General features: G+C 42.4%; 1 protein-coding gene across 1 annotated transcript in view; it reads right to left on the bottom strand.

Moving 5' to 3' along the window:
• LOC144798065 (uncharacterized) overlaps positions 1-12,153 on the bottom strand; it is a 104,176-nt gene extending 92,023 nt beyond the window's left edge. Inside the window, exon 1 of the mRNA XM_078668838.1 lies at positions 12,137-12,153. The gene's annotated coding sequence lies outside the window, so the exon portion shown is untranslated. The remainder of the gene's footprint in view (positions 1-12,136) is intronic.
• Positions 12,154-13,369: the final 1,216 nt, after the last annotated feature.

Here is a 13,369-nt window from a genome sequence, read left to right as displayed (position 1 = left end):
GTGGAGTTGGAGTTGGAGGGTGGAGTTGGAGGGTGGAGTTGGAGTTGGAGGGTGGAGTTGGAGGGTGGAGTTGGAGTTGTAGGTCGGAGTTGGAGGGTGGAGTTGGAGTTAGAGGGTGGAGTTGGAGGGTGGAGTTGGAGTTTGAGGGTGGAGTTAGAGGGTGGAGTTGGAGGGTGGAGTTGCAGTTGGAGTGTGGAGTTGGAGGATGGAGATGGAGTTAGAGGGTAGAGTTGGAGTTGGAGGATAGAGTTGGAGGGTGGAGTTGGAGGGTGGAATTGAAGGGTCGAGTTTAGGGTGGAGTTGGAGGGTGGAGTTGGAGGGTAGAGTTGAGGTTGGAGGGTGGAGTTAGAGGGTGGAGTTGGAGTTGGAGTTGGAGGGTGGAGTTAAAGGGTGGAGTTGGAGTTGGAGGGTGGAGTTGGAGGGTTAAGTTGGAGGGTGAAGTTGGAGTTGGAGGGTGGAGTTGGAGTTGGAGGGTGGAGTTGGAGTTGGAGGGTGGAGTTGGAGGGTGGAGTTGGAGGGTGGAGTTGGAGTTGGAGGGTGGAGTTGGAGGGTGGAGTTAGAGGGTGGAGTGGGAGGGTGGAGTTGAAGGGTGCAGTTGGAGGGTGGGGTTGGAGTGTGGTGGGTGGGTTGGAGGGTGGAGGTTGCAGTTGGAGGGTGGAGTTGGAGGGTGTAGTTGGTGGGTGTAGTTGGAGGGTGTAGTTGGAGGGTGAAGGTGGAGGGTGGAGTTGGAGGGTGGAGTTGAAGGGTGCAGTTGGATTTGGAGGGTGGAGTTGGAGTTGGCGGGTGGAGTTGGAGGGTGGAGTTGGAATTGGAATTGGAGGGTGGAGTTGGAGGTTGTGAGTTGGAGAGTAGAGTTGGAGGGTAGAGTTGGAGGGTGGAGTTGGAGGGTGGAGTTGGAGTTGGAGGGTGGAGTTGGAGGGTGGAGTTGGAGGGTGGAGTTGGAGGGTGGAGTTGGAGTTGGAGGGTGAAGTTGGAGGGTAGAGTTAAAGGGTGGAGGGTGGTGTTGGAGGGTGGAGTTGGAGTTGGAGGGTGGAGTTGGAGGGTGGAGGTGGAGTTGGAGGGTGGAGTTGGAGTTGGAGGGTGGAGTTGGAGGGTGGAGTTGGAGGGTGGAGTTTGAGTTGGAGGGTGGAGTTGGAGGGTGGAGTTAAAGGGTGGAGGGTGGCATTGGAGGGTGGAGTTGGAGTTGGAGGGTGGAGTTGGAGGGTGGAGGTGGAGTTGGAGGGTGGAGTTGGAGTTGGAGTGTGGAGTAGGAGTTGGAGGGTGGAGTTGGAGGGTGGAGTTGGAGGGTGGAGTTGGAGTTGGAGGTTGCAGTTTGAGGGTTGAGTTGGAGTTGGAGGGTGGAGTTGGAGGGTGGAGGGTAGAGTTGGAGGGTGGAGAGAGAGGGGTAGGGAGGAGAAAACAAGAAAAGCGGACATCAAAGGAAGGGTGGGAGGGAACGAGCATATGGGGTGTGAGTGAACGAAAGTTAATTGCTGTAAGAGGGGGAGTAGGAAGTGAGGCCAAGCGCGTGCTGGCAAAGCAGTCTGCTGCTTTCAAGTCAATGCCAGATGCTTGCTTCACACTTTAATGCCTCACATGCACTGGCCATAAACCGCATTCCAGAGGTCTTTGGTAGACTTTTCTTTTCCCCTTACTATAATCTCGCATAGCGATTGCTTACGCAATAGCAAGGCTCGACCTAATGAGGGGCATCAATCAGATCAAAACTATTTTATTTCTAGTGACTGGCAAAACCCACCACAAAGATTGTGTGCATATATTAACATTGAAGGCAATGCTGAACCATCTACTGCCCTAACCTCTGCAGGAACATTCTTAGTGATCAAAGGTATCTCTAATGATTGTCCAAACTTGATAACCATATAATTCCCTGAGACACCTAAACCTGACCTGAAGTCCTGAAACCAATTCACCTTGTTCATTGGATAAAATAATTTTGTTAGGAACTGCTAAATGAGTAATCAGTCACTACATAGTATTAGCTGCCTATTTTGTGACAAACTGCTTATCTTCACTCAACAAGGCCGCACCATTTATTGTCGGGCGCTCAGTTTTCCACTGGTTGTAACCTTTCTAACTGAAGGCATCTGTATTTGACTCTTGAAAATTCTATGTTTACTGTGACAATCTTTTAGATAATATCCAGATTTACCACAATACAAGCACATTCTTTGTACACATCTTCTTTTCGTTTCTTCCTTTTGCAAAGCTCATATCATAATAAATTGCAAGGATTAAAAATAAAAAAAGACTTATGAACGGAGGTTTGCTCCCTGAGGCGGGGCCTATGTTGGCACCGCGAATGTCACATCTGCTGGTGACTACGCCAACAATACGATGCAGTGGCAAACGATGCCAACTACCAGCATGCAAGGGGAAATTGCAAAAAAATATTCAGGATGCAGTCTGACACTAGGGAATATTCTCATATAAAGAATCAGCGTCTAGATAGAGTCTCTACCAGCTAAAGCGTTATGGAATGTATGTAACTTGTTTGTCAAGATGTTAGTTTTCACTTCTGTTGTAGGTAGGGTCAGGTCAAGGACCTCCTCAGCCCCTAGGCATCACAGACATAGTTCATGGGGATCTGTCACAGACATTGGTTTTCAACATTCCCTGAAATGTTTAAGCCCTGTTGTTTTGGTAGGTGACATATTGTCCCTGGGACTCTGAAAAAGAACGTTTTGGGAGAAAAATAGTTGTCAAAAAGAGGAGGAGTAAGCCCTGTTTCCGCCTCAAAAAGCATGTATACAAAGGAACTGGCATCAGCACACTTGGATGGTGGTTATTTACACCCAAGTCTTCTGGAGTGGAACAACGTCAGCACGGAGGTGAGCACCACCATCTACTGGTATACAAGAGTACTGCTGCTTTTAAATATCTGGATCCAGTCTGATGCCTACCAGACGCCTTAAAACAGCAGCATGCCATGCCAATTTTATTTGATCTAGCATCATCCATGTAGCCATGACTGTCACAGCAACCTGTTGCTTTCATTGAGCCCCCAAGTCATACTTTCCAACCATTGAGTAAAAGGTGGAAATCCATTAAGGAACTATTTGTCTCATCATCTTAAGAAAAGAATGGTAATTTTCCTAGCTTCTTTCTGCAATGTCTATGAAAATCTCAGTTTTTGTCAAGACCGTAGGGAAGGATTATGCATAGTTTAAAGCGTACTCCCCACTGACTGTACTGCATAGCTTTAAAATAAAACCACTTAAACGTAGAATACCCACACCACTTGACATCCTTGAAAATGTTGTCCAATCTAGCTCCCACTACCAGGGCTTTTAGTGCCTTGGAAACTCCTGTCGATTGTGGCTCAAACCTGCAAATTTCTACCCTCCCTTGTTCAATCATCCACCTGATGCATCTGGTCTTGATTCTGTTGTCCTCTTGAAAGTTGTATGAAGTGTGTATCAATAGCAAATTGATGTTGCTAGAAGGCATGTAAGAAAGTCTAAAGACACTGGAGGAAAGGTTTTAACTCAAACTCTAATAAGAATGCCATTTCCAGATTTGAAAACCTATAAAATAGACATTAAAACAAAACATTCGACTCAATTTGTGCTCAGAGTAATCAGTTCACCTCTCGGATTTGACAGATTTTGGAGATTGTTAGAGAGTTTGGCCCACGCACTGTGAAAGATGTAAGTCTCTGCCCTCCTACACTTTACACAACTAACTCTACCACTTTTTTTGCAGGAAGCATTTTAGAAATTAGCTCACCCTCTGCAGACCTCTCAATAACATATTAACTGGACCCTACTTCTCAAGGAAACACTTTTATGCATTTTAAGCCTATAAAATAGGAAGAGCTACTTGAGCAGCTGAAATAGATATTATCAAGATCTCTTTGGGATATCTGTAAGATGAAGATCATTCACACAGTTTGTGAAATTATTTGAATTAAACTTACAGAATTAATGTATCAGGCCAGGTACCTAATGGGTGGCAAAAAATACTGCTGTCTTTGGAGCATACTAAAGTTTACGTCAATTACCGACATGTATCATTTTATCGTTTGCCACCAAACTGATGCAAAGCCTGGCTAATAATCAGTTATCAAGTTATTTAGAAAATAATTGCTCAGCCCGCAAGAATCAGTTTTTAGACCAATGCACTCCTCTGATTAAGTCTTGACGTCCCTGTTGGATGCCCTCCATCTGTTGCATTCCTGATTCTTTTAGGCCTTTTGGCTTCTTTTGAGTCTGTTTCCTATCCAGTGCTTAACACGGATAAAATCAAACTTAGTAGTGGGCAACAAACTAAACAGCTGGGCTAACAACTCTTGGCTGGATAATCAATCATATAAGTCAAATATCACACGAGTTCCTCCAAAAGTTTCTTTAACCAATAAATGATGAAGTCGGCACAATCTGGAGTGTTATCAAAGGGTAAAAAGCTTTAGAGCAAGGGGATCTGGAAAGCCCATCTTGCTGCAACATTAGAATTCAAGGTCTTGCGTGAGTGGGAAAAGAAATTCAGACTTACATTCAGAAGCTACTCCCACACATCGTGAACAACATCGTTAACATGCACTGTACATACATATGTTCGAATGTTCCTCACCCATTACTGTACCCATATGTGATGAATTCCAACACCTACAGGAGTCCTGCACGTGTCTTGCATAATTATGTAATGAATATTTTGCCTCCCAATACTGTATCCCTCTTACCCAAAATTGTGAAGCGCTCTGATACTTGTGAGGGTCACGTTGGCGCTATACAAAACTTTATAAATAAATATTTGTGCCTTGCGCACCAGACTCAAACATTTTACCGCTGACCTGACTCTGTGAAATATCTAGTCTGTTATGTGACTTGTTCACTAGCCATTAATATTTTGCTATGCATGACTATAAAGGAGGTATACAACCTTTACAACGCAACTTTTGCAATGCACTACCATTACAACAAAACTTTTACAACGCAAAATCTATTACAACGCATGCATTTACAACGCAGTCATTACAACGCATGACACTACAACGCACACTACTACAACGCATAGCATTACAACGCAGTCGTTACAACGCATACCATTATAACGCATAAATTACCATCCAACACTTACCCTACTGTTGCACCCCCTGGAGTTAGAATAGCAATTTTAACCCCTACACTATCCAACACTTTCCCTACTGTTGCACCCCCTGGAGTTAGAATAGTAATTTTAACCCCTACACTATCCAACACTTACCTTATATGCAATGTAATGTAATGCGTTGTAATGGTATGCGTTGTAAATGTAGTATGCGTTGTAGTGGAATGCGTTGTAAAGGTAGTTTCTAAGAATTCGTTGTAATGGTATGCGTTGTAATGGTGTGCGTTGTAATGGATTTTGCGGTGTAAAAAATGCATTGTAAAGGTGTGCGTTGTAAAAGTGTGCGTTGTAACGTCATACATCCTATAAGGGAGAGCCATTAGCATGAATACCGAATTCCAAATCCTGTTATTGCTATGACAGAAAAACTGGGAGAAAAAAGTTGTTTCATACTGTTGCAAACTGATAAATCAGTTCCAGGTTATCCTGCCATGGCTCTCAGAGAGCCTGTCAGCATTGGATGAAGATCAGAGAGCTCAACTTGGAGCAAGGAAGGAAAGGAAAGCTCTAGAGAGAAATGTGGTAGGGTAGCCAGAGGCCAGCAATAATGTTTTTATATTTTGGCAGGAAAAAGATTTAAAGAGAGGTGTGGTGGGAGGCAAAATATCAGGCTTATCAATGAGTAAGGCAATGGCTTTTGCCTCAGGGTTCTGAGATGAATCATAGACAGGGCCAGACTGGGCATAGCGGGCACTAGGTTTTTCCCCGGTGGGCCGCCAGTGTGAGGGATGGTTTTTGGCCTGTGGGGTGTTGTTTTTGTTACAGGGCCGTTTTTGCAGCACATCTATAATATCGGACCCTGTAACAAAATCGTCCGAAACCGGCACTGGCAAACAGCTAGGTCGCACCCCTAACCCCCCAGGCGATCCGCCGAGCACTTTGCCGGGTCTTGTTTTGGTTCTTACGATGAAAATAAGAAAGGGTATTAGACAAGAATTACTGGACCATAACAAGTCACTATGAAAACATCTACGTGACGGATTTGATCCATTGGAATTTATGAGGACATTATCATAGCACCTCAGGACAATACAAACACTGAGCCCTTACAAGATTGAAATAGAGCAGTGGATTTTGGGAATTATGTGTACCTGACACTCTTATGGGTAAGTTGTAATTATGGAAGCAACCCTCAATAGGTTATTGATTTAAACATGGTGTCATTAGCAAACTTAATGAGGTCCCTTAAACCTATCATTTTAGAAAATAGGACCTAGACATCCCTTGTCGTTAAACGGAGAACTCCGACTATTAGAAGAAAACCTTCACCATAAGGACGTTTGAGTCTGAGACTCACATGTCCCCTGGCAAGATACAAGTGTGATACCTAACAAGGTCCTGAAGAAGGTGGTTGTCGAACAACATTTAACCCACCGAAACGCGCGTAGACCATTCTAGTGCGGAGTCTCATACTTTGTTACTGAGACATCTTGAGTACCAAGTTGGGATATAGGTTGTTTTGAGAATGAAAGGAGTGGTATGAAAGTTTGTATTAGAGTGTATGAGTGAAGAGATCCAGGGGGGTGTAGTAATACGTGTTTTTTATCTGTATTTTTTATGAGTAGCATGAATTACAAGAAGTATATGTATCGATGAACATATGTACTGGAGGACTGAAGCCTTCATTCTGTTACTAGATAAATGGATGTGATGTTAAAATAACAAAAAGAGAAAAATAAAAAATAATTTATAATAAATCTTTTGATATAAATAAAAATATATTTTGATAAAAACCTAAGCGTCTAAGGGTGTACTTTTGGAATTAGAATTGGGAATTGTAAAAAAAAATCATTGGATGTAAATAATATGGTCTATGAGGGAAATATTGATACTGCTGTTGGTTCTCAGTCCAGCCCTGATCATAGACAACTCAAGCTTCCATCTCATCATCTATTTGATTCTACCTAGGACCCCTGCGTGCAAAACATGGCAGTTGTGTTAAATGATCGCTAGTCTGAAATGTTTAGTTGATGCATGAGAAATTGCAAGAGATCTAAGTCAATAATCAGCTTTAAAATGTATTAGTGGGTTAAATGGATAATGTCACTATAAATATTATTCCGCTAATAGGAACAAAACAACATGTAAAGGGTGATGGCCCTTTGTGGTTCAACTTTGAAGAACTGTAAAGTGTCCTTTATGGCTAATTTATTTTGGGGAAAATATACAATTGATGATGGCACTTTGTTGCAATAACTTTTTTTTGCAAGGTGCACATGAAATTCCTATGGTCTTGTTTAGCCTAAGAGTGTTATGTTAAAATGTCTGATTTAAGCACCATTAGCGACAATCATTTGAAAAGGTCTGGATAGAGATAATTGAAAACCCTGCGTCACTGGCCCCTCTGCCACAATGGATAGATTCATTCTGAGGTCATCCATGTGGGCTCATTTAAAAGAATTCCTTGCACCTGAAAGACCTTCCAGGCATGTACTGATAACTCTGCTTTGGCTTCATTCATAAACAATTAATTTAAACTGACCAAGTGTTAGAAACTGGGTGAGAGGGGTGGAAGCATCACTCAAGTAATAAACATAATCCTTGTCTGGTTAACCACAAAAGTCACTAAGTAAACCTGTGCTTACCCTCTAGTGCCTTGGCACAAGATCACTTATGCTTAAGATAGGGTTAATGTGCATAGTACTTATGCAGCATGCAAACAAAGTAACAAAGTGATAACACAACGCAAGACAAATCCCAAATCTATTGATGTTGCTAGAGATTCTCTTTGGCAGTCATTGCAGTCTACTGTGCTGGTGCTGGTTATCTTGACTGGGAGTGAATGATTGATTCATTCAGCTCTCCGTCCATCATTTGTTTGCTGAGCACTTTTGCCGTAAGTGGGATGAGTAAGCCTAGATGTGTGTCCTTTACTGACTGTGCCACTGGATTTAAGCTAGCCTAGCTGATGACGGGTGATGCTCCGAAATTGGTCCTTTGATACTTTTTTCTGGTCCAAGGAAGGCCTTGCTTGACAGTACAGGCTCGACCGTTCTCATGAGAAGCAGAATCAACACTGATTTGTATATGGCTGGGTCTAAACTGGCATGACATGGAGAGCAAAAGAGCAACGGGTTTAACCCATATTTCTTCACTGGGGATGAATGTTTGGTTCATTCAGCATTCCTTCCATCATTTGTTTGCATAGCACTTTTCACCCTAAGGGAGACGGGTATGCCCTGACATGGGTCCCTTGCTCACTGTTGCACTGGATTGAAGCTACCATGGCTGATGAGTGGTGATACTCCAAAATCGGTCCTAGGATGCTTGTGTCTGGTCTAAGGATGGCCTGGATTTTCAGTTCGGTCTAGACGGTTACCATGAGACGCAGGTTCAAGACTGTTTTGCATTTGGCTTGGTCTAAACTGGGATGACATAGTGAGCACAATAACGATGGCTATAATGCAGATCACTTGACTGGGGGTCAACATTTGATTCATTCAGCATTCCGTCCATCATTTGTTTGCTCTGAACTTTTCAGGTTAAGTGGGATGAGTAAGCTCAGATGTGTGTTCCTTGCTGGCTGTGCCACTGGATTCAAGCTAGCTTGGCTGATGAGGGGTGATGCCCCGAAACCGGTCCTAGGATGCTTGCTTCTGGTCCGGAGAAGGCCTTGCTTGACAGTTCGGGCTGGACTGTTTCCATGAGGAGCAGGATCAAGACTGATTTGTATATGGTTGGGTCTAAGCTGGGGTGGCATGGTGAGCAAAGAAACAATGGATTTAACCCAGATCTCTTGACTGGGGATGAATGTTTGATTAATTCAGCATCCAGTCATCATTTGTTTGCATAGCACTTTTCACCCTAAGTGGGACGGGTATGCCCAGACATGGGTCCCTTGCTCACTGTCGCACTGGATTGAAGCTAGCATGGCTGATGAGGGGTGATACTCCAAAATCGGTCCTAGGATGCTTGTGTCTGGTCCAAGGATGGCCTGGCTTTTCAGTTTGGTCTAGACTGTTACCATGATATGCAGGGTCAAGACTGTTTGCATATGGCTGTGTCTAAACTGGGATGGCATTGGGAGCAAAATATCGATAAATTTAACCCAGATCTCTTGAGTGGGTGTCAATGTTTGATTCATTCAGCAGCCCATCCATCATTTGTTTGCGTGGAGCGGGATCTAGGAGCGGACATGAAGAGCAGGTCGTCGCAGGAGATTCACGCTGGCAGGCATTGCAGATGGTTGTCGGGTGACATGAGGAGTCCATTCGCAGTCGCACAGTGGCCAAAAACTTCAGAATCTTCACCTGGGACTCAGGGCTTGCGGTTTCAGACAAGAAGGGAACACTCTAATGCTAGCCAAGGGTCCATGACTTGGATGGACACCTATTGGGGATCAGAGTTCACTCCAGCAGAGGCCGGCAGCAGGGCTCAGGCAGGCCCAGTTGCTGCTGGTCAGCTTTGCAGTTGCAGGGAGGCTCCTGGAAGCATGCCTTGTCCCTTTAGCTCAAACAGGAGGTCAGTCAACTGACTCTTGGAGTCACTTCCCTGGAGCCTGAGCCCAAGTCAAGCAGGTCCAATCTTCCATCTCCAAATGCAGGACAGTTCTTCTTCCTAATCTTACACAGGTCAAGGAATGGTCTGATGAGAGGTTTTGAAGGTACTACTTTTATTTTCAGTGCCAGTCTGCAGGTGAGGGATGTCCCATTTGTCTAAATTTCAGTCTTTCCTATATCTGGCTCAAAACTGTCCAGGGTGACAAAGGGGAGACAGTGAATCATGCCTTAAAGATATTCTCATTATCAGGGCATGTAAAACTGAAGTAAACCTTTGCTACTTTTTAAATACACTGCACCCTGCCATATGAGCTATTAGGGCTTGCCTTAGGGGTGACTTATAAGTATTAAACAAGAATGCTTAGGCCTAGCAAAAGGCATGTTGTGCCTGGTTGAAATGGCAGTTTAGTTAAAAACTGTACTACAGATTTAGTGGCAGAAGTAAGATATGTTTTGCAGTGCTACCTTAGTTAGGGAGAGGGGGGGCACAATGAGTGCTACAGCCCACTAGTAGCATTTAATTTACAGGCAGTGGGTACATTTAGTGCCATGTACTAGGGTTTTACAAGTAAATTAAATGTACCAGTCAGGTGTAGGCCAATTTTACTCTGCTTTAAAGGGAAAGCACAATCAGTGTACCAGTGATTATCAGGAGCAATGTGCACAGAGTCCTAAAAGCCAACATAACTGTGTTCAGCGAAGGAAGGCAAAAATCTGGGGTGACCTGGCTTAGAGGGCAAGTTCGAACACCAACTCATTCTGTTGCTGCTTTTAACATTTAGAACTCATATTACCAGCCCACTAAATAGTAATATTTCTGCAGGTTGTAAGGCTAACCAAGAGATATTGAAACCATCACCCCTGACATTGATTAGATGCAAATATACCTCATAGGTATCTCACCTTTTCCTATTTGATAGGTCGACAAGCCCAACCCTAACGTCAACATATATTAGATATCTCTAGATGGCAAATAGTGTTTGAACAGAACACAAGTAATCTTTCTTCTTTTCCCCACAGCCTATACGTTTTTCTCCTATACCTTACCAATGCACAGGTTCATAACACGGGTGTACAACCTGACAGCCCTCAAACACAAGACTCACATGAACAGACAGAAGGAAGAGCAGAGTTTAATAACAACAATACCAGCCCAACAGTGCAGCAACAAACACAACTTATCAGAAAACGAAATAGCTAAGTAAAAACTAGAGATGCCTGTAACATTTTGAAGACAATAAATCAACAAAAGTATTTTTCACTTCAGAACATCAACTCTGAACCACTAAGGGAATGTTTGTCAATGAAAGAAATTTACAAATTAGGTATGTCGTAATATGTACAGACTTCAGCCCCTATCAATTAAAACACTTCACGCTCAATTACCACATTTATAGATGTTTTGAAAATATACAAGCAAACACAACCAATCATAAACAAATTAAACATGTAAACATAAATAATAATCTTTTTGAAATGAGAAATCATCTAAATTGGTGCTTCGTGAACAAAATTCTATGTGTACTTAGTTTAAAGCTAAGAAAGAAGAGGATCAGAGAGACATCTATGATTGTCGTAGGAAATATTATAGATATCAATAAAACTACATACTCAAGAGGTGTGTGTTTGAGTGTATGTGTTTGTGTACCTATATAATTCATGTTGTTTACTGATAAATAGATGGCTGGAAAGTCATGTGTGTTCCATTGAAATAAATTGAGTGCAATGTTAGTATGAAAAGTTAACCTGCATATTTTTCATACAGATTAATAAAAAAATTTAAAAATACTCATTAGCATTACTCATATGTAAAACATGTTCCTCTATATTATTAAAGAGATGTAATATCAGGGTTTCTTTAATCCTAAACCTACACTTTTTACCCTCTTCACCATAACCTTAAAAAGATTCCTGAAATACTTAAGCCATCCCCTTAGGCCCTATACCTTATACTCAATGTGTTAATCGCTGTTCCCTTAATCCATTAACCCTATACCCAAAAGTGTCAATCCTAATACCGTATATTCCACAATATTAAACCTTAGCACTTATAACCGTCATAACCCTCACTCCTAACCTTTTCACTCCTTAACATTATACCCAAAACCCTTAACACTTAAATCTGTACCTCAAAATCTTAACTATTATACCCTAAACCTCTAACCTAAAACCACATTACCTCACATCTATTCCCCTAATGCATAAACACTAGTCCCTGAACTTTACGTAAAGTTTCATCATTTGTCCCCAGCATGTGTGTGTGTTTATGTAAGCGCACATGGATTCTTTAAATACACAGGCCTTTGGAGGTAGAACAATGTCTATATTCTATTTAAGTTTAATATTAACATGATGTTTTAGATTCAAAACATCACAGATATTCCATCCATCAAATTCCAAGTGTATTATAATCTAAAGCACTTGTAACATAGGGGAAGAAGTATCTGTCACATTTTGACTGAGTATCCCATCCACAAACCTCTAAATAAGACCCTCATTCAAGCATTCTAACACATAAATGACCTTACCAGTTGTAGCAGTATTCAAGCTCACTAATAAATGCCAATTTGTAAAGAAATTGCAGCTCTCACAAGCTAACACAGCTCCAACTGCCTCCTTCCAAGTCTCCAAGGAAAGTGACCACTGCACCAGAGATCTAGAACTTTCAGCCTCAGTTTCCTAGGCAGCACTAATGGAGCCCTTATGACACTATCAGCAACCATCTGCTTGTTATGTTTCTATTTGTGCTCCTTGGCAATGTCTGATGATGTCACACACACAGAATCTGGAGAGGTTGGAAGATGAATTCAGAATCCTGGTGTGTGGGAAATTCCAACATACAAAAGAAGCAGGATTATCCTTATTTAAAATGCAGAAAGGTCATCGTTCCTCAATATGGGAATGCCCACAAGATTTCGAATTCAGGTAAGCTTTGTTTCAGTGCACAGTGTCACTGAAACCATGCCTGGACATACCCTATGTCACAGGAACAAAGCTATACCTATTTGATGAGCCCTAACCAGGGTAAAACCACTCCTGGGTTGCTTGGTTCCGGTTCAGGGAGAACTTAGCTTGTTCTCATTGGAGCGGAGCAGAGTCAAGAGTGATTTGCATATAGTTGGATCCAAACTGAAGTGGCAAGGTATGGAAAATAATGATGGATTGGGATGCGGCCCGAGTAATTACCAATGAATGAGATTAATTCAAACATTCCATGCATCACTTTTCTGTACACCTTAATGAAAACGCATACATTGTTTATTAACCATGTACATCATGGGAAGGGTTTCCTAATTTACAGTTATATTTGTTGTCAATTCTTGTGGAGTATTGCTATTTTTTTTCAATGTTTTAAACCATTTGAAAATGGTTGTAATAACCAAGCGTGCAGTGTGCAATTTTCACACTTTTTGCATGTTGTAATAATTTTTGGCCACTATTTTCTGTTGCTTTTATTATGAAGTATTGTGATAGCAACATTGTTTGATATATCTTTGCTTTATTTCCTGCCTAATGCCTCTGCACTAAACCTGGACGGAGTTTGCGGAGTTGCACTATGCGGCACTATGCGAACTGCAAACAAATCTCCGCCACACTACGCAGAGCTATGCGAGTGGCGGAGTATGATAGGAAAATGCTGTTTGCAGTGATTGGACAGTGCCGGATGCTTGTCCGCACTGTGCAATCATTGCGAACGGCACCATGCACAGTGCAAGTGGTCCCTGCTTTCCTTTTGTGCCGCTCAAGTAGATTTTTACTCT

The sequence above is a fragment of the Lissotriton helveticus genome, chromosome 12 (genome assembly GCF_964261635.1).
Source record: "Lissotriton helveticus chromosome 12, aLisHel1.1, whole genome shotgun sequence".
NCBI classification, from domain to species: domain Eukaryota; kingdom Metazoa; phylum Chordata; class Amphibia; order Caudata; family Salamandridae; genus Lissotriton; species Lissotriton helveticus.
Note: the sequence above shows the minus strand (reverse complement) of the source record. Positions and strands in the feature narration are given on the sequence as shown.